Source organism: Heptranchias perlo, chromosome 2 (assembly GCF_035084215.1).
Source record: "Heptranchias perlo isolate sHepPer1 chromosome 2, sHepPer1.hap1, whole genome shotgun sequence".
Lineage (NCBI taxonomy): Eukaryota > Metazoa > Chordata > Chondrichthyes > Hexanchiformes > Hexanchidae > Heptranchias > Heptranchias perlo.
In genome coordinates, this window is record NC_090326.1 from 11,548,208 (window position 1) to 11,566,607 (window position 18,400).

Sequence of the window (18,400 nt, forward strand, 5' to 3'; positions counted from 1 at the left end):
TCCATCGCGTTCCTCCTCGTCTGAGCAGACCCTGTGTATTCGCAGGGCCTGTCCATAGGGGATGGCCTCTTTGACGTGGTTAGGGTGGAAGCTGGAAAAGTGGAGCATCGTGAGGTTGTCCGTGGGCTTGCGGTAGAGTGAGGTGCTGAGGTGCCCGTCTTTGATGGAGATTCGTGTGTCCAAGAAAGAAACTGATTCTGAGGAGTAGTCCATGGTGAGCTTGATGGTGGATGGGGATGACTACTGGATGGGGTGAGGAGGTGGGGGAGGACAGAGATCTTCTCCCTGGCGGGCGGGAGGTAGCAGCCTGCCTCTGCCACCAAGAGCGCCTGGCTCAAGGTGGCAGAGGAGGTCACCTGCACCACCAACATATCGCCCACCTGCATACAGTGCAGGAGGCGCGCCAATGACCTCAGTAGGTCAGCCAAAGTGAGTGCACTTACTCATTCCCCTACACTCCATCTGCCACATCACCGGCCCCATCCCACACCTCCTTCTGCACTGCCAACACTACTCTGTCACATCACTCCTCATACCCACTCAAACCTCATCCTCATCTAACCTGCACTTACTCACCTCGCCAGTACTCATCCCACCACTACCACTCAACCCAATCCTCATACAATCTCATGGCTCTATCACATACTCACCCTCTCATGCATCTCTTTCACAGTCAGCCTCACTCAACCTGCCACTACCTGTGCTGCAGCCACAGGGCATGCATCATATATGTGCAGTAGGCGGTGTAATGCAAACGTGTTGTGAGCATGAAGGGGATGCACAAGGGTGTTTGAGGGTTTGTCATGGTTTTTACTTATATTTAATTTCTGACCAACTCACATCACATATTATATTGGCACCGCTACTGCCACGTCTGTGCGAATCTTGTCCGGTTCATGCAATAATGCCCTTTCCTGAGGATCACAATGAAGACCCACACCTGATGCCACCCATTGTGTCACTGCAGAGTGGGTGTAGGTGTATTTGCAGGGCTCTTTTGTGCAGACGACTGAGAGACGTTGGCGATGTCCCCGGTGGCACCCTGGAAGGATGCGGAGGAGAAGTTGTTGAGGGAAGTGGTGACTTTGACAGCGACAGGTAAGAAAGTGGTGCTCGGGCCAGCCGGGAGCAGCTCGGCATGAAGGAGGCTGCAGATGTCCATGACTACATGTCGAGTGACTCTGAGCCTCCGTGTGCACTGCTGCTCAGAGAGGTCCAGGAAGCTGAGCCTCGGTCTGTGGACCCTGTGGCGAGGGTAGTGCCCTCTGCGACGCATCTCTCTCTGCGGTTGCCCTCCCTCCTGCTGTGCAGGTGGATGTATCACAGCACTGTGTTGTGGAGCTCCACGTGTCAGAGGTAGACGGCGTGGCCGGCGAGGCCGGTGAGGCTGTTCGCCCTCCGAGGAGGTCATGACTGCAGCTACGGCGGCCCCCATCCGGAAGATGTACATCTGAGGGGGTCTGTAAGGTAGGTACATGTCTCTGGACCCTGGGGTTAGTGTGCAAGTTGGTTGGTAACAATTTGATTGTCAGGAGGAGGGTGGTGGAGGCCAAACTTTGTCCCAAGTGACAGAGTGGCCCCCTGCAATGAGCGAGGGTCTCCCCCACCACCTGTCAAATGGACCTTTGCAGCTGCCACAGGCTGATAGCTGCAACACATCCATTTCAACTGGGAGTGTTTCCCCCAGTACAGGAAACAGTCCCAGTTGTTTATAAAATCCCACCCCTCCTAATATAACAGGTCAATCAGGTCTGTTAACGACCTGAAATAGCAAGATAAATACTGTCAAGTGGCAGCCCGCTGGCTTTAATTGCCTGCGGGAGTCCCACATGCGGGGGCTGCGCGCGCACGCCGGCGCGTCTGTGGGGAACCCGGAAGTGGGCGGGTTGGAGCCGGGCTCCCGACCCGCTCCGGGATTCCCCGATTTTCGGAGCCCCCCCCCCCCCCCCCCCCGCCGCCAGGAACGCACCCGATAGCGGGTGCTAATATCGGGCCCCACATGTCCACTTCCGTTATGAATAGCAATGCTTCAGGCTTAGTCCTGTTCCAGAGTGATTTTATTTTCATTGGAAGCAGAGTGACTCTCACTTTTATTCATCTGTACTTCTCTTTATACCCTACTAACTGCGGGAAAAGATTTTCTTTGACCATTATATGTAGCAAAATGTGGTTTTATAAATAAGTGTATGGTTTTGTTGCACATCGTGAACTGAGATAGGCCCAGGTGTTCCTCGGGTCTGACTCTGTTGATGCAGGTGCGGTGGAGAGGAACCTCTGCCTAACCTTACCAAAAGCTGGAGACCCCATGATAGATCATTTGCATAACTGGGTCAGGCCGCCAACACCTGCAAGGCACGCCCTGGCCTTTTTTTTATTCGCTCACGGGATGTGGGCGTCGCTGGCGAGGCCGGCATTTATTGCCCATCCCTAATCGCCCTCGAGAAGGTGGTGGTGAGCCGCCTTCTTGAACTGCTGCAGTCCGTGTGGTGAAGGTTCTCCCACGGTGCTGTTAGGTAGGGAGTTCCAGGATTTTGACCCAGCGCCGATGAGGGAACGGCGATGTATTTCTAAGTCGGGATGGTGTGTGACTTGGAGGGGAACGTGCAGGTGGTGTTGTTCCCACGTGCCTGCTGCCCTTGTCCTTCTAGGTGGTAGAGGTCGCGGGTTTGGGAGGTGCTGTCGAAGAAGCCTTGGCGAGTTGCTGCAGTGCATCCTGTGGACGGTACACACAATGCGCCGGTGGTGAAGGGAGTGAATGTTTAGGGTGGTAGATGGGGTGCCAATCAAGCGGGCTGCTTTGTCCTGGATGGTGTCGAGCATCTTGAGTGTTTTTTTTTCTTTTTTCTTTTTGTGTTTTAGGCCCCCCTTTTATAAGCGGAGGGTGGGGGGGTGGAGGAGGTTAGGGTGTGTTTTATGTGCAGCAAATCAATAAAACCAAATAAGTGTCAAATAATAATTTTATTATATCGGTCCAGGATGCACTCCAGCCCCTGCGGTGCCCACCGGTCGCGGAAAGCCTCAACCGTACCGGCAGACACTACTTGCTCCCTCTCCAAAGCCACCTGAACGCGGAGAATGCCGCGGAAGAGAGGCAGACAGTCGGAGCGACCGCCCCCACGGACCGCGTCTAACATGGACCTGTGAGCTTCTTGAGTGTTGTTGGAGCTGCACTCATCCAGGCAAGTGGAGGGTATTCCATCACACTCCTGACTTGTGCCTTGTAGATGGTGGAAAGGCTTTGGGGAGTCAGGAGGTGAGTCACTCGCCGCAGAATACCCAGCCTCTGACCTGCTCTTATAGCCACAGTATTTATATGGCTGATCCAGTTAAGTTTCTGGTCAATGGTGACCCCCAGGATGTTGATGGTGGGGGATTCGGCGATGGTAATGCCGTTGAATGTCAAGGGGAGGTGGTTAGACTCTCTCTTATTGGAGGTGGTCATTGCCTGGCACTTATCTGGCGCGAATGTTACTTGCCACTTATCAGCCCAAGCCTGGATGTTGTCCAGGTCTTGCTGCATGCGGGCTCGGACTGCTTCATTATCTGAGGGGTGCGAATGGAACTGAACACTGTGCAATCATCAGTGAACATCCCCATTTCTGATCCTATGATGGAGGGAAGGTCATTGATGAAGCAGCTGAATATGGTTGGGCCTAGGACACTGCCCTGAGGAACTCCTGCAGCAATGTCCTGGGGTTGAGATGATTGGCCTCCAACAACCACTGCCATCTTCCTTTGTGCTAGGTATGACTCCAGCCACTGGAGAGTTTTCCCCCTGATTCCCATTGACTTCAATTTTACTAGGGCTTCTTGATGCCACACTCGGTCAAATGCTGCCTTAATGTCAAGGGCAGTCACTCTCACCTCACCTCTGGAATTCAGCTCTTTTGTCCATGTTTGGACCAAGGCTGTAATGAGGTCTGGAGCCGAGTGGTCCTGGCAGAACCCAAACTGTGCATCGGTGAGCAGGTTATTGGTGAGTAAATGCCGCTTGATCGCACTGTCAACGACACCTTCTATCACTTTGTTGATGATTGAGAGTAGACTGATGGGGCGGTAATTGGCCGGATTGGATTTGTCCTGCTTTTTGTGGACAGGACATACCTGGGCAATTTTCCACATTGTCGGGTAGATGCCAGTGTTGTAGCTGTACTGGAACAGCTTGGCTAGAGGGGCAGCTAGTTCTGGAGCACAAGTCTTCAGCACTACAGCTGGGATGTTGTTGAGGCCCATAGCCTTTGCTGTATCCAGTGCAATCAGCCGTTTCTTGGTATCACGTGGAGTGAATCAGCCTGGCCACCCTTCTAAAGTGGAGCAGTGCCTCATTACTTCAACTGAACAACGCCCCCCACCCAGGCCCAAATGGACTGACAAAAAGATTTAAAACAAAAAGTCCTTGGCTTCCATGGGAGCCACTGTGCCACTCCACGATCAATTACCGTATTCTAGTGAACATTTGGGGCCTTCAGCAGGCCTCAAAGGAACTCGCGCCAGGTGTTATCTGAAGTAAAGAGACTAATTTCCAGGGGAAGACCAGGAACTCCCCTCAAGGTGCCCCCTTGATGTAGGAGGGACGGGAAGAAGATCCACTCATGGCTCCCCTGACCAGGATTTAAAGGTCTGGCATATTGGTAGAGCCAAGTCTGGCTCATATTACGAACCCCCCTCCCCCCCCATCCCCCCCAACACCACTCGGTGGAACTGAGACTTATTTACTCTCCCAAACCATGAGTTTCGGGACCGTAAACTTCTCCCCATAATTCTTAGCTCTGGTTTAGGAGTTTCTGTCTGCGGAATATTCTGAATATTTGCTTGAAAATGATTGATGCCTCCCGTACATGATAGCCTTGAAATTCCACATGCGCATTGCGCTGGATTTGTGCCAATGCATCTAGAGTTGTGCCTGCCAATTCTCTACAGAGCTGATTCCTCCTGAATTTTATGGGTCAGCAATTTGCATATCCATTGGCAGATCTCCAGTCCAAATCTCATGTAATGGCAGTAATGTGCTGAAGGTACTTGGAAATTAGAGTGTTGCCATTTATAAAGCCAAGTCTGGCTGAAGATTGCAACAGCTGGCTGGGGGGACAGCAGGGAAGTAGGAAAGTGCATGGATCATTCGGTTGACTCTCAGGTAGCTGCGCTGGGTGAATTGTGTGATTTTGTCTTCCACTTTTCAAGAATGTCTTCCACTGGAGGATCTGGCATAGACAGCTGAAAAAGGCACGTCAAGGAGGAGGGGACGAAGAGCTCACACTTTCAGTGAGACTGACCTCCAAACAATTCTTGAGGGGATTGAGTAGAGGAGTGAAAGACGTTTGGGTCTGCGTGGGAGGAAACCTAAAAAAAAATGTCCCTTGCGCCATGTGGAGGTAGGTGGCACTGGCACAAAGTGCCAACTCTCTCACTCTCAGAACTGTGCACCAGTGGCATAAGAAGTTCAATGACCTGACCCGGGCAAACAAGGTAACAACACAGTTCTCCCTTTTCTTCCGTGGGTACCCTGTGCATCAACACTCTCCACCCTCTAAAATTAAGAACTGCACAACTAATCCTTCACATCGCACTCTGTTTAAAGAGGGCACCAACTCAGTATGTGTCACCATCTTCCCGAGCAACATATACTTGCATGCAAAACCTTAAACCTGATTCCTCCTCTTTAACAGGGTGATACCATTACATTGCTTACATCAGTTGTCTGATGCCACCTGGGAGACAGCCCTCAACTGCCGCCCTTCACCTAATTTACTCAACCTTGTCACAATCAGCTGTGCTCTGATGCCCTTGTAGTAGTCACTGAGGAGTTCTCTGAGTGATGGCCGTCCTGATGCACTCCTCATGCAGTTCTATCTCCAAAGTAGCTAGGGCCACTTCCCCCAGGAATGTCCACATCCAGGTCTTTTTGGGTGATGAAGTGGAGCAGGACACAGAAGGCTACAGCTATGCAGGCCACATGGCCAGGAGCACATTGCAGAGCACCTCCCAACCTGTCTAGGAAGCAAAAATACCCCCTTATGACCCTAATAGTCCTCTCCATAACCATACGTGGTAGTGACATGTGCTGCAGTTTGTGCAACTGTTAGCGGGATGATTATCCATGGGCGCAGGGGCTGTGCCTTATCACCCACAAGACAACCATTGACATGCTTTTCTTCCTTGAAAGATCAGAGGGAGCCAAAGTCTGAAGGATGAGTGCACCGTGACAACTTCCAGCAAATCTCACACTGACGTGGAGGATCCTTTTCATGTTGCCACGCACAGTCTGTACATCAGCAAGCAGGAGCCCTTCTGTTGAGGGGGTTTTCTGTAGCAGCTCGCACTGCAACATGGATGCCATCTATTGCACCCTGGACTTTGCAACCCCGTAAAACTGGACTGCCCTGTCTCACTGCTGCCTCACTGTGATACCAGAGTGGATGAATTCCCACCCTCTCCTGAAAAGCGTGTCGATCAGCTGATGAGTACATGTCTACACTGCACCGTGGTTGATATTACATAGCTCGCCTGGGGCTGCCTGAAAAGACCCTGTGCCCTAAGTTCTGAGTGCACTCATTGCTTTCATAGCCTCAGACAGAACAGTGCAGGCAGATGACTGTGGCTGCAGGTCCTCATGCTGAAAGCGGTAGATCTTCCCTCTTGCCCCTTTGGTGAAGCACACTCTTTGAATGCACATCTCCTTCCTAAGGTTCTCGTAGGAACTGTGTGGCCGTATATGCTTGAGGGGGTAATATCTGGTGGGATGCATCCTTTTCAAACGCTGCCGCCCTCTCCTTTGCTCCATCTCTGCTGCACCTCCTCCGTGACAGTCGCAGACAAAGGTATGCCTAAACGAATGCCGTACCTACACTTGATAAGCCCTCACTGTGGGTGGGAAGGGTTGGGCGAGGCTAAAATCTCCCAGTGGTCTCACACTCACACAGGCAGTCAGAAGCAAGTCCACAGGCTGTCTAGACTCCAAAAAGTTGTTCCCAGCTGCAGTAATTGCTACTCGAACTTTCAGCAATCGTCAGCTGTACCTGTTTCAAATGACCCTGTCGACAGCTACACCTAATGTTTCTCATTGTAACTTACTTCTAGTACAGTTCAAGTGTAGAACTAAGAAATCTGGGACCACTGCGCCGCTGGTCCTGGTTATAACACTTGCTAGTTAAATGGCTGGGGATCTGTGGGCCGGATCACAGGAAGGGTCAAGAAACATATGGAAATTCGGAAGGATTAATTGTGGGTGGAAAATGGGCGGAAACAGCTTCTGCCCCAATTTCCTGGTCATAAAAAGTACTTGCCCTGATTTTTTTTTTACTGAAGAAATGCTGAAAACAATATGGAATTTCAAGGCCAGTACCTTTATTTTTGCTCTATTTTTCTGACTGATACAGCATTATGTGGCTAAATTGGGTAAGCTGCTTCATCCACTAGGCTCCTGATACTTGTGCATCCATTTCTATGAGCAATTTTTCAAAAAGGAGCCTTTCATGAGATGGTGCCTCACTGACCTATTAAAGAAGATAAATGATAAAAGGTTATTTTATTCTTTGCAGGTTTGGTTATTATACTGCAAGAGACTTGGATCCAGTTCAGCTGACCTTATCTCCAAATCCATGAATGCTCTCTTCAGTTTCCCCCTCTCCGAGCATCTACAGAAACTCTCCTGACTCATGAAATTGGGCCAGAATTTGCTGTCAAATGGTGCAGCTAATGGCGCTCGCCGTTATTTATGCATAAATGGTACAGCAACTCCTGGCGAGGATCAGATGCCCAGTTAAATGTGAAGTCACTGTCCAGAAATGGCATGCCACACCATTGACATGCATTGAATGTCATGAAGTTGCTGTATTTTCGCAGTAGATACGAACTAAACCCGCCGCAGATATTTAGGGCTAGCAATTAGTAGCGTAAGTACTATTTTAACGACATGATAATTGCTAATTACTGCCACTCAACCTCTATGGCACTGAAAATTAACTATTACAAGTGTGGAGTCTCATTCCTTCAGGTTTTTAATTTTTCAGGGAGATTTTAAAAATGTCACATTTTAAATCTTTTTTCTTACTTCTCCTTTCTGTCTCTTTTTTCTACAATGCCTACTACAAATGTACACGGAGAAGCAAAAAATAACCCTGAACGGTCATAGGATTAGCGATTCTATATTTGCAAGGAAATCTCTCCTGGATATAACCTATGCAGTAGAAGAAAGGAATATCACTACAGGAATATGCAGGGCAAGATTCCTATGTCCACATTTCTGCAAAGCAGATGAGCCAAACAAGACTAGTCTGAGAAGATTTGTTTCAGATCTGCACACTGGAATTTAAATTGACTGATCAGGATTATATATTGTAAATACTGCTTGGAAAATAAAAGTCTAAATGGAGTAGTGGAGCAAAGAGATCGACAGTTACAGATACTCAAATCACTAAAAACTGCCACGCAGGTTAATAAGGCCATAAAAGAAGCAAACAAAGCACTGGGGTTCGTTTCTAGAATTGAAAAGCAGAGAAGTTATGTTAAACTTGTATACAATCTTGGTTAGACCACACTTTAGAATACTGTGCACAGTTTTGGTCTCCATATTATAAAAAGGATATAGCGGCACTGGAGAAGGTGCAAAAAAGATTCACAAGCATGATACTAGAACTGAGAAGATACACCTATCAGGAAAGGCTGAACAGGCTGGGGCTCTTTTCTCTAGAAAAGAGAAGACTGAGGGGTAACTTGATAGAGGTCTTTAAAATTATGAAAACGTTTGATAGGGTAGATGTGGAAAATATGTTTCCACTTGTGGGGCAGACAAAAATAAGGGCCATAAATATAAGATATTCACCAATAAATCCAATAGGCAATTCAGGAGAAACTTCTTTACCCAAACAGTGCTAAGAATGTGGAACTCACTACCACGAGGTGTAGATGAGGCGAATATAATCGATGAATTTAAGGGGACGTTAGATAAGCACATGAGGGAGAAAGGAATAGAAGGGTACGCTGATAGGTTTAGATGAAGAGGGGTGGAAAGAGGCTTGTGTGGAGCATAAATGCTGCCATAGACCAGCTGGGCCGAATGGCCTGTTTCTGTGCTGTAGATTCCATGTAATTTAATCTATGTAATTCTATGAATGTACCATCTAACCTCTTCTTCAGAGCCCCTCCATTTTGATGTCATAATCAAAAGGCAGCAACTTCTTCAAATAAAAAATGGAAAATGTTGGAAATACACAGCAGGTCCTCCAGCATCTGTAAAGAAAAAAAAATGTTAACATTTTGAGTATAAACCCTTCATTGGTAACATCTTCAATTGCTCGAGGAGCATGAAATTGACAAAGAGCTACCAACTAACAGAAGCAGAGTAGCTTATGTGCGGCATAAGCAAGGAAAGCTTATAGGATCATGGGCCGCACAGAGTCATAGAGTCATAGAGTTATACAGCGCGGATAGAGGCCCTTCGGCCCATCGTGTCCCCGCCGGCCATCAGCCCTGTCTACTCTAATCCCATATTCCAGCATTTGGTCCGTAGCCTTGTATGCTATGGCATTTCAAGTGCTCATCCAAATGCTTCTTGAATGTTGTGAGGGTTCCTGCCTCCACAACCCTTTCAGGCAGTGAGTTCCAGACTCCAACCACCCTCTGGGTGAAAAAGTTCTTTCTCAAATCCCCCCTCAGCCTCCTCTGCTCCAAGGAAAACAAACCCAATCTTCCCAGTCTCTCTTCATAGCTGAAGCGCTCCAGCCCTGGTAACATCCTGGTGAATCTCCTCTGCACCCTCTCCAAAGCGATCACATCCTTCCTGTAGTGTGGCGACCAGAACTGCACACAGTACTCCAGCTGTGGCCTAACCAGTGTTTTATACAGCTCCATCATAACCTCCTTGCTCTTATATTCTATGCCTCGGCTAATAAAGGCAAGTATCCCATATGCCTTCTTTACCACCTTATCTACCTGTTCCGCCGCCTTCAGGGATCTGTGAACTTGCACACCAAGATCCCTCTGACCCTCTGTCTTGCCTAGGGTCCTCCCATTCATTGTGTATTCCCTTGCCTTGTTAGTCCCTCCAAAGTGCATTACCTCGCACTTTTCGGGGTTAAATTCCATTTGCCACTGTTCCGCCCATCTGACCAACCCATCTATATCGTCCTGCAGACTGAGGCTATCCTCCTCGCTATTTACCACCCTACCAATCTTTGTATCATCAGTGAACTTACTGATCATACCTTTTACATTCATATCCAAGTCGTTAATGTAGACCACAAACAGCAAGGGACCCAGCACCGATCCCTGTGGTACCCCACTGGCCACAGGCTTCCAGTCACAAAAACAACCTTCGACCATCACCCTCTGCCTTCTGCCACTAAGCCAGTTTTGTATCCAAAGTGCCAAGGCACCCTGGATTCCATGGGCTCGTACCTTCTTGACCAGTCTCCTGTGGGGGACTTTATCGAAGGCCTTACTGAAATCCATGTATACCACATCCACTGCGTTACCCTCATCCACACGCCTAGTCACCCCCTCAAAAAATTCAATCAAATTAGTCAGACATGATCTTCCCTTGACAAAGCCATGTTGACTATCCCTGATTAATCCTTGCTTCTCCAAGTGGAGACTAATTTTGTCCTTCAGAATTTTTTCCAATAATTTTCCTACCACTGATGTTAGGCTCACTGGCCTGTAGTTCCCCGGTTTTTCCCTACTCCCCTTCTTGAATAATGGTATTACCAGTGCCAGTGAGGTGAAATACCAATCCCAAGAGGTGATAATGAGTCTGCACAAGGCACTGATGTGGCCATACCTGGAGCACAGTGTACAATTGTGGTTGCAGTACTACAGCAAGTATATCCAGACTTTGGAGGCAATGTAAAACTTATACCTAGCTTAAGGCATCTGAACTGTGAGGAGAGGTTGAAGGGTATGGGATCGTTCACTCTGAAGAAGAGAAAGCTCAGGAACCATCTTATTCAAGTATTAAGATCTGTTAGAGAATTGATAAGTTCAGTCTCAATAATATGTTCCAGATTTCCACAAACTCTAAAAGCAGGGGATATGAGCTAAAGCTTAGAAGAGAAAAGGTTCATAAACAGTTTAGCTTTAACTAGGGTGGTGAATGTGAGGAACAGACGGGCAGTGGAGGCAGATATTGTGATAAAATTAGATAGATATTTGATTGAATGGGCAATTGAGGCGTATTAGTTTTTAGGAATGACCAGTCCTGTACTTTCCTATGTTCCTATTAATAGCCTTTCTGTCTGCATAATTAGCTTAGAGTTATACAGCATGATAATAAATCAGAGTTGCTGTTGGGTTAATGAGTGCTAAGCAATCTAGTGCTGCAGGTATCATTTGAGAACAGTACCTGCTTTTAGAGTGGGGTGAGCCAGCAGCAATGAGTTCATTTGCTGCCTCGGCACGACCCTGTACTATTTTCAACACACAGGCAGAGCTCTGCTAACCGGCATCTAAGCGCTGGTGACATTCCTAACATTAGCAAAGAGCCAACTATCCTGTCAGCTTTGTGCTAGCATTAAAAATGTAAAGGTGGTCCAACAGTTTCGCTGACATTTAACAGATGACAACTATTTGTAGAAAGGAAATAACCATTGGAAACTTCACCATTACACATGGTATAAATAGAATATCCCTGGGGCCACATTGAATAAATAAAAGAGTCTCCTTGTGCGAAGTGACTCACACAATTCGTGAGCGACTTTGCCAGAGATCTATTAGGAACCCAACATTTTCAGATTCAATAGGACCTATGAAGGTATCCTTTATTTTCATAATAGTCCTTGTACAGGGGTTAACCAAGTCTCATCATTAACATAGGCACAGAGAAACACATTGAGGACTGGTGGTTTTACAGAAATTAAAGTGTTTCAGTGGAACGTCACAGGACTGAATGAGTTATATCGGCTATGGCAGCAGAGTGGTCCATTTTTAGTAGACTCTGAGTCCTGGCCTGTGCTCTGTTTATAGAATCATAGAACAGCTTTAAGTTTAAAATATCTTACAGACCTTTTCAATCAATTATTAAAACATAGGACGCTAAATTGGGCCACGCAGTGCCCGTTGTTTCGGCGCTACACGGCCTCTCAAACATCCAAGATGGCATCTTGGCTGCGTACGCGCGTTTCGTGTGCCGGACGCCATCTTGGTATAGGAGTTAGCGCAGGCGCAAATACCAAACGCTGGAAGCATGTAAAGTAAGGAGAAAATGGATACAATCAGTGTGCAACGCTGATTTAAAGTGATAGACACCATTTTGGGACCTAACACTCAACTCAACGCACAGTCTTAACCCCAACCATCTGAATGTGTCTGAGAGTGCCTGGTGCTATTTAAAGGGACCATGCAGGATTTACAGGTTAGTGGCTGGATTATTGCTTCTGGCTGCCGAGACATTTATAACTGTTTTGGGAGGTCTCCTATACTTGAATACTAGGGCGCGGGGACATAGCCCAACATTTAGTGCCATGACGTGCAGGAATGAAGTTCGGAAATGCTTCTACATGCAAAGGGTGGGAGAAGTTTGAAACGATCTTCTGCAAACAGCAGTTGATGCTAGCTCAATTGTGAATTCTAAATCTGAGATTGATAGATTTCTGTGAACCGAGGGTATTAAGGGATATGGGGCTAAGGCGGGTATATGGAGTTAGGTCACAGGTCCACCGTGATCTCATTGAATGGCAGAACAGGCTCAAGGGGCTAAATGCCACTGCCACTTGCCGGCTCCTGTTATGCGCCACCTTCTTCTGCAAGAAAGCAGGACGTGTATCTGGGTGATGTACCTGTCATGGTTGAATAGCTGTAGTGTGTAGCTTGTGTGGTGTGGGTGGGCGGCTTGCAACAATAGTAATGTGTGAAGTTGAGAGGAAGCATCCGATTGGGAGAGTTGAGTACTGATTGAAAGAGTTTGTTCGTATGGGGGCGATGGCTGGGTGGGGGGTGCATTGCGTGGTGCATGGATGCGGCTAGTGGTGCAGTTGGTAGGAGACTCCACTTGACAGTTGACCTCACTCACCTTGACCACTCATGTCAAAGCATTGAACTTCTTCCTGCACTGCATCCATGTCCATGATGCTGTGCACCTGGCATTGACTTTGTCCCCCGCTGCCTCCCACTGCCTTTTGGGCAAATGTCTGGTGGGCCTCTTGCCTCCCTCCCCCCCCGCCCCCCCCCCCCCGGATATAGGATGTCCCTCCTTCTGTCCCCCTCTTGCATCAAAACCTCTAGTGCATCAGCAGAGAACCTTGGTGCATGCACTCTCACAGGCCTGGTACCAACTCACATGGGCAGATTGGTGAGGTCTGGCGTGCAGATTGGAGGATGTGGGATTTAGTAGTGCGCAACCTTTATTCAATGTTTCAACATAACACATCAGTTTGTAAACATAGGGACGGGATTAGCACTTGTGTTTTACGTGTGGGATGTCTGATCTCCGTTCAGACTACGTGCAGACAGCATACTGTTATTTTTAGCAAATAACAGGTACCAGCTGCCCTTAAGAAATTTTAAGAGACATCCTCCCTTTAAGAGATTGGGGCTCCCCCTGCTGGTGGAAAGTGCGAATGGCATTGAATCGATGTGCAAGGCCTGGATTTCAATGCAGATTGACGGTGAGTGCTGAGGCCAGATGAAGTTCTCGTCCTGCCTGCGGAGTGGCCATTGGGCGTGGGTTAATAGTGGATCACGCTACCCACGCCCAATAATAGGCTGTATTGAATTTTTCCTCCTTGATGTTTCACTAATTTTGGGTAGATGTATTGGGCTGGGTACAGAGTATCACCTGTGGTGACATCGCATGAAGTGGCCTGAAACCAATGAAAAACTAAGGGTAAGAAAAATGCAAACTCACTCAAACAATTAGCTTTTTTTAGGTAATTTTTAAAAAAATGAACAGAACACACACCAAGACCAAAAATTACAAAAATTAAAATGTTCCTGTTGTGATAGCTTGGGAAAAAAAGAACTAGCACTGGCCAAATAACACTGAGTGTAACCTGCCAGGATAAACCGAACACCTGTAGAACCTAAATTAACAGGGTTAACCAAGCTCTTTTCGATGGCAGAATCCTATTTGTAATTATCAACATTTTTTAATCATAATTATTGAAAACTCTAAGAGAAGGGCCTTGTTGAAGGGCAGCATCAAGGCTGAACAGAGGCAGGAGAGAGGTTGAAATAAATCAGAAAGTTAAGGCTAGATGACAGCAAGCTTGGGTTTCTGAAGCCTGAAGATTGTAGGAGAAAGGAAGGACTGAGGAAGGTAAGGAGTGCCACAGTTTTGAGGACCTAGAAAAGAATGAGCTAGAGGATCACATACTGGAGGCAATTTTGACTTTGTGCGATGGTGTAAAACAGGTGATAGCGAGTCGGCAGCCCGATTTACATCCCTCCTGATTTGGAGTCGATGGAAATAAAAATCGGGAGAGATGTGCAACGGGCTGCCGGTTCGCGATCGCTCATTTTACACTGTCGCACAAAGTCAAAAATGACCCCCACTGAGATTAATGCAGTATGGAGCAATCCCACATATTGAGCAAGTATATCAGTAAAAAGAGAATTGTCAAAAGTGAGATGGGATCCCTGAGAGGAGAGAGATGATCAAAAAATAGCAGAGGTATTCGACTGATTCCTGGGATGAGGGGGTTATCTTATGAGGAAAGGTTGGACGAGTTGGGCCTGTATACACTGGAGTTTAGAAGAATGAGAGGTGATCTTATTGAAACATATAAGATCCTGAGGGGACTTGAAGGGGTAGATGCTGAGAGGATGTTTCCCCTTGTGGGAGAGCCAAAAAAAGGGGCCACAGTTTAAAAATAAGGGGTCTCCCATTTAAGACGGAGAGGAGGAGAAATTTTTTCTCTCAGAGGGTCGTGAGTCTGTGGAACTCCCTTCCCCAGAGGACGGTGGAGGCAGGGTCATTGAATATTTTTAAGGCTGAGTTAGATAGATTCCTGATTAACAAGGGAGTCAAAGGTTATAGTAGGTAGACGGGAAAGTAGGGTTGAGGTCAGGATCAGATCAGCCGTGATCTTATCAAATGTCAGAGCATGCTCGAGGGGCCGAATGGCCTACACCTGCTCTTAATTCGTATGTTCGTATGTTCGTATTTAATGAATACTTTACAATGATGTTTTCTAAGAGAAGGATATCGGAGAGGTGGTGAATCCTGAATTGGTTTCAGAGTGAGATAAGCGATATAATGATGGAGGAATGGGAAATTTTAGAGAAGGTAGTTAAACTAAATGAAGACAAAGCGTCAGGGCCTGACAGGAAACATCCTAGGATCCTGAGGAAGATGAGAGAGGAAATTGCAGAAGCCCTAGAAACGATATTTCAGGGCTCTGTCGAGTGTGGACGTGTGTCGGAGGACTGGGGAGTGGCCAATTTAGAACCCATTTTTTAAAAAGCTAACCCAGGTAATAACAGGCCTTTAAGCTCAACAGGGGAAAATTTTTAACTAAAGATGAAAATGATCACGGTACCGATTTTAATCTGGAGCTGGATTCGAGCGTGCAGGGAGCAGGTGAGAGTGCCAAACTCACCCGACTTGGGCAGCGTGAGGCCCAGGCGATTTTAGCGCCTGAGCCTCATCTACTTGCCGCTGGTTATTTGCCAGCTCAAAACAGGGAGGAAGTGGCAGCTCGCCAGCAGTGGTACAAGAATCTCGGGCAGCAGGGGGGCTGCCAGCTGGCACCACGCCGGCGAGAAGGTAAGTCGCAGGGTGGGGGTTTGGGGGGGGGGTCTGGTGGGAGGGAATGGGGGTAGTCCTGGGTAGGGAAGCCTAAACTTTCCTTGTTGGGCCTACTAGAACACTCATGTATCTAGATGAAGAAAAACGAGTTCAGAAGCAGCCAGCATGGATTTCAAAAGGGATGATCATGCTTGACAAACCTCATAGAATTCTTTGAGGAGGTAACAGACATGGTAGATGGGGAAAATGTAGTGGATGTAGTGTACATGGACTTTAGGAAAGCTTTTGACATGTTAGTATATTGGAGATTACTAGGGAAGATTGAAGGGCATGGAATTAGGGTGAGGATTAAAAATTGGTTAGAAGGGATAAAACAGAGAGTAGGAGATAAGGGCAGTTTTTCAGCATGGGTGGAAATGGGGAGTGGTGTCTCACAAGATTCAGTTCTGTGACCACTTCTGTTCACCGTGTATATCAATGATTTGGATGTAGACGTGGAGGTGTCGAAGTGTGCAGTGAGTGCCACTTCAACCACCCCACATATGGCAACACTGTGCCAGAAATGGTTTAATGTCCTCGGAAGATTGGCCAAGGTAAGTGAAGGCAAGCATACCCATGCACATGCTAAAAAAATGCTAGAAGCATGACTCACCTCCATATCTACCATGTTATCACAGTGTAAATGATGTGACACTTAATAATCACAGCCCGCACACACACTCCTTTCCCAACATTCTACTGTGTTAGACTCCAAAGAGAAGAGGTTGCTGCATAGCCTGCCACTGTGAGCAGATGGTATCAAAATAGGAGGTGCAGTTAATTCTTTAGAAGGCCTAAAGAATCTGCAAAGGGTTGTTGACAAGATAGAGGAATGGGTAAATAGTGGCAGATAGAATTCAATGTCAGTAAGTGTGAGGTGGTGCATTTTGGTAAAACAAATAAACACAAGTAACTATATTTGGTATGGAAGTGGGCTTGGTGCTGTGGAAGAGCAGAGGGATTTGGGGTACAGGTTCATTATCACAGAATCATAGAATTATGGAATGGTTACAGCATGGAAGGAAGCCATTCAGCCCATCGAGTCCGTGCCCTCTCCCTGCAAGAGCAATCCGGCTAGTCCCACTCCCCCGCCCTATGCCGTAGCCGTGCAATTTTTTTCCTTTCGAGTACTTATCCAATTCCCTTTTGAAAGCCATGATTGAATCTGCCTCCACCTCCCCCTCAGACAGTGCATTCCAGATCATAACCACTTGCTGTGTAAAAAAGTTTTTTCTCATGTCGCCTTTGGTTCTTTTGTCAATCACCTTAAATCTGTGTCCTCTGGTTCTTGACCCCTCTGCCAATGGGAATAGTTTCTCTCTATCTACACTGTCCAGACCCTTCATGATTTTGAATACCTCTATCAAATCTACTCTGAACCTTCTCTGCTTTAAGGAGAACAACCCCAGCTTCTCCAGTCTATCCACGTATCTGAAGTCCCTCATCCCTGAAATCCCTCTAAGGCCTTCACATCCTTCCTAAATTACGGTGCCCAGAACGGGACACAATACTCCAGTTGTGGCCGAACCAATGTTTTATAAAGATTCATCATAACTTCCTTGCTTTTGTACTCTATGCCTCTATTTATAAAGCCCAGGATCCCGTATGCTTTCTTAACTGCTTTCTCAACCTGCCCTGCCAACTTCAACGATTTCTTCACATTTACTCCCAGATCCCTCTGTTCCTCCACCCCTTTAAAATTGTACCAATAGTTTATATTGCCTCTCCTCGTTCTTCCTACCGAAATGTATCACTTCACACTTTTCTGCATTAAATCTCATCTTCCATGTGTCCGCCCATTCCACCAGCCTGTCTATATCCTCTTGAAGTCTATCACTATCCTCCTCACTGTTTACTACCCTTCCAAGTTTTGTGTCATCTGCAAATTTTGAAATTGTGCCCTGTACTCCCAAGTCCAAGTCATTAATATATATCAAGAAAAGCAGTGGTCCCAGCACTGACCACTGGGGAACACACAGCACACCTCTCTCAAGTCTGAAAAACAACTATTCACCACTACTCTCTGTTTCCTGTCACTTAGCCAATTTTGTATCCATGCTGCCACTGCCCCCTTTTATTCCATGGATTTAACTTTGATGACAAGCCTATTATGCGGCACTTTATTAAACGCCTTTTGGAAGTCCATTTACACAACATCAACTGCATTGCCCTCATCGACCCTCTCGATTACCTCATCAAAAAACTCAATCAAGTTAGTTAAACACAATTTGCCTTTAACAAATCCATGCTGGCTTTCCTTTATTAATCCACACTTATCCAAGTGAATGTTAATTCTGTCCTGGATTATCGTTTCTAAAAGTTTCCCCACCATCGAGGTTAAACTGACTGGCCTGTAGCTGCTGGGTTTATCCTTACACCCTTTTTTGAACAAGGGTGTAACATTTGCAATTCTCCACCTTCTGGCACCACCCCCATATCTAAGGATGTTTGGAAAATTATGGCCAGTACCTGCACAATTTCCACCCTTACTTCCCTCAGCAACCTAGGATGCATCCCATCCGGACCGGGTGACTTTTCTACTTTAAGTACAGCCAGCCTCTCTAGTACCTCGTCTTTATCAAATTTTAGCCCATCCAATACCTCAACTACCTCGTCACTTACTGTGACTTTGGCAGCATCTTCTTCCTTGGTAAAGACAGATGCAAAATACTCATTTAATAC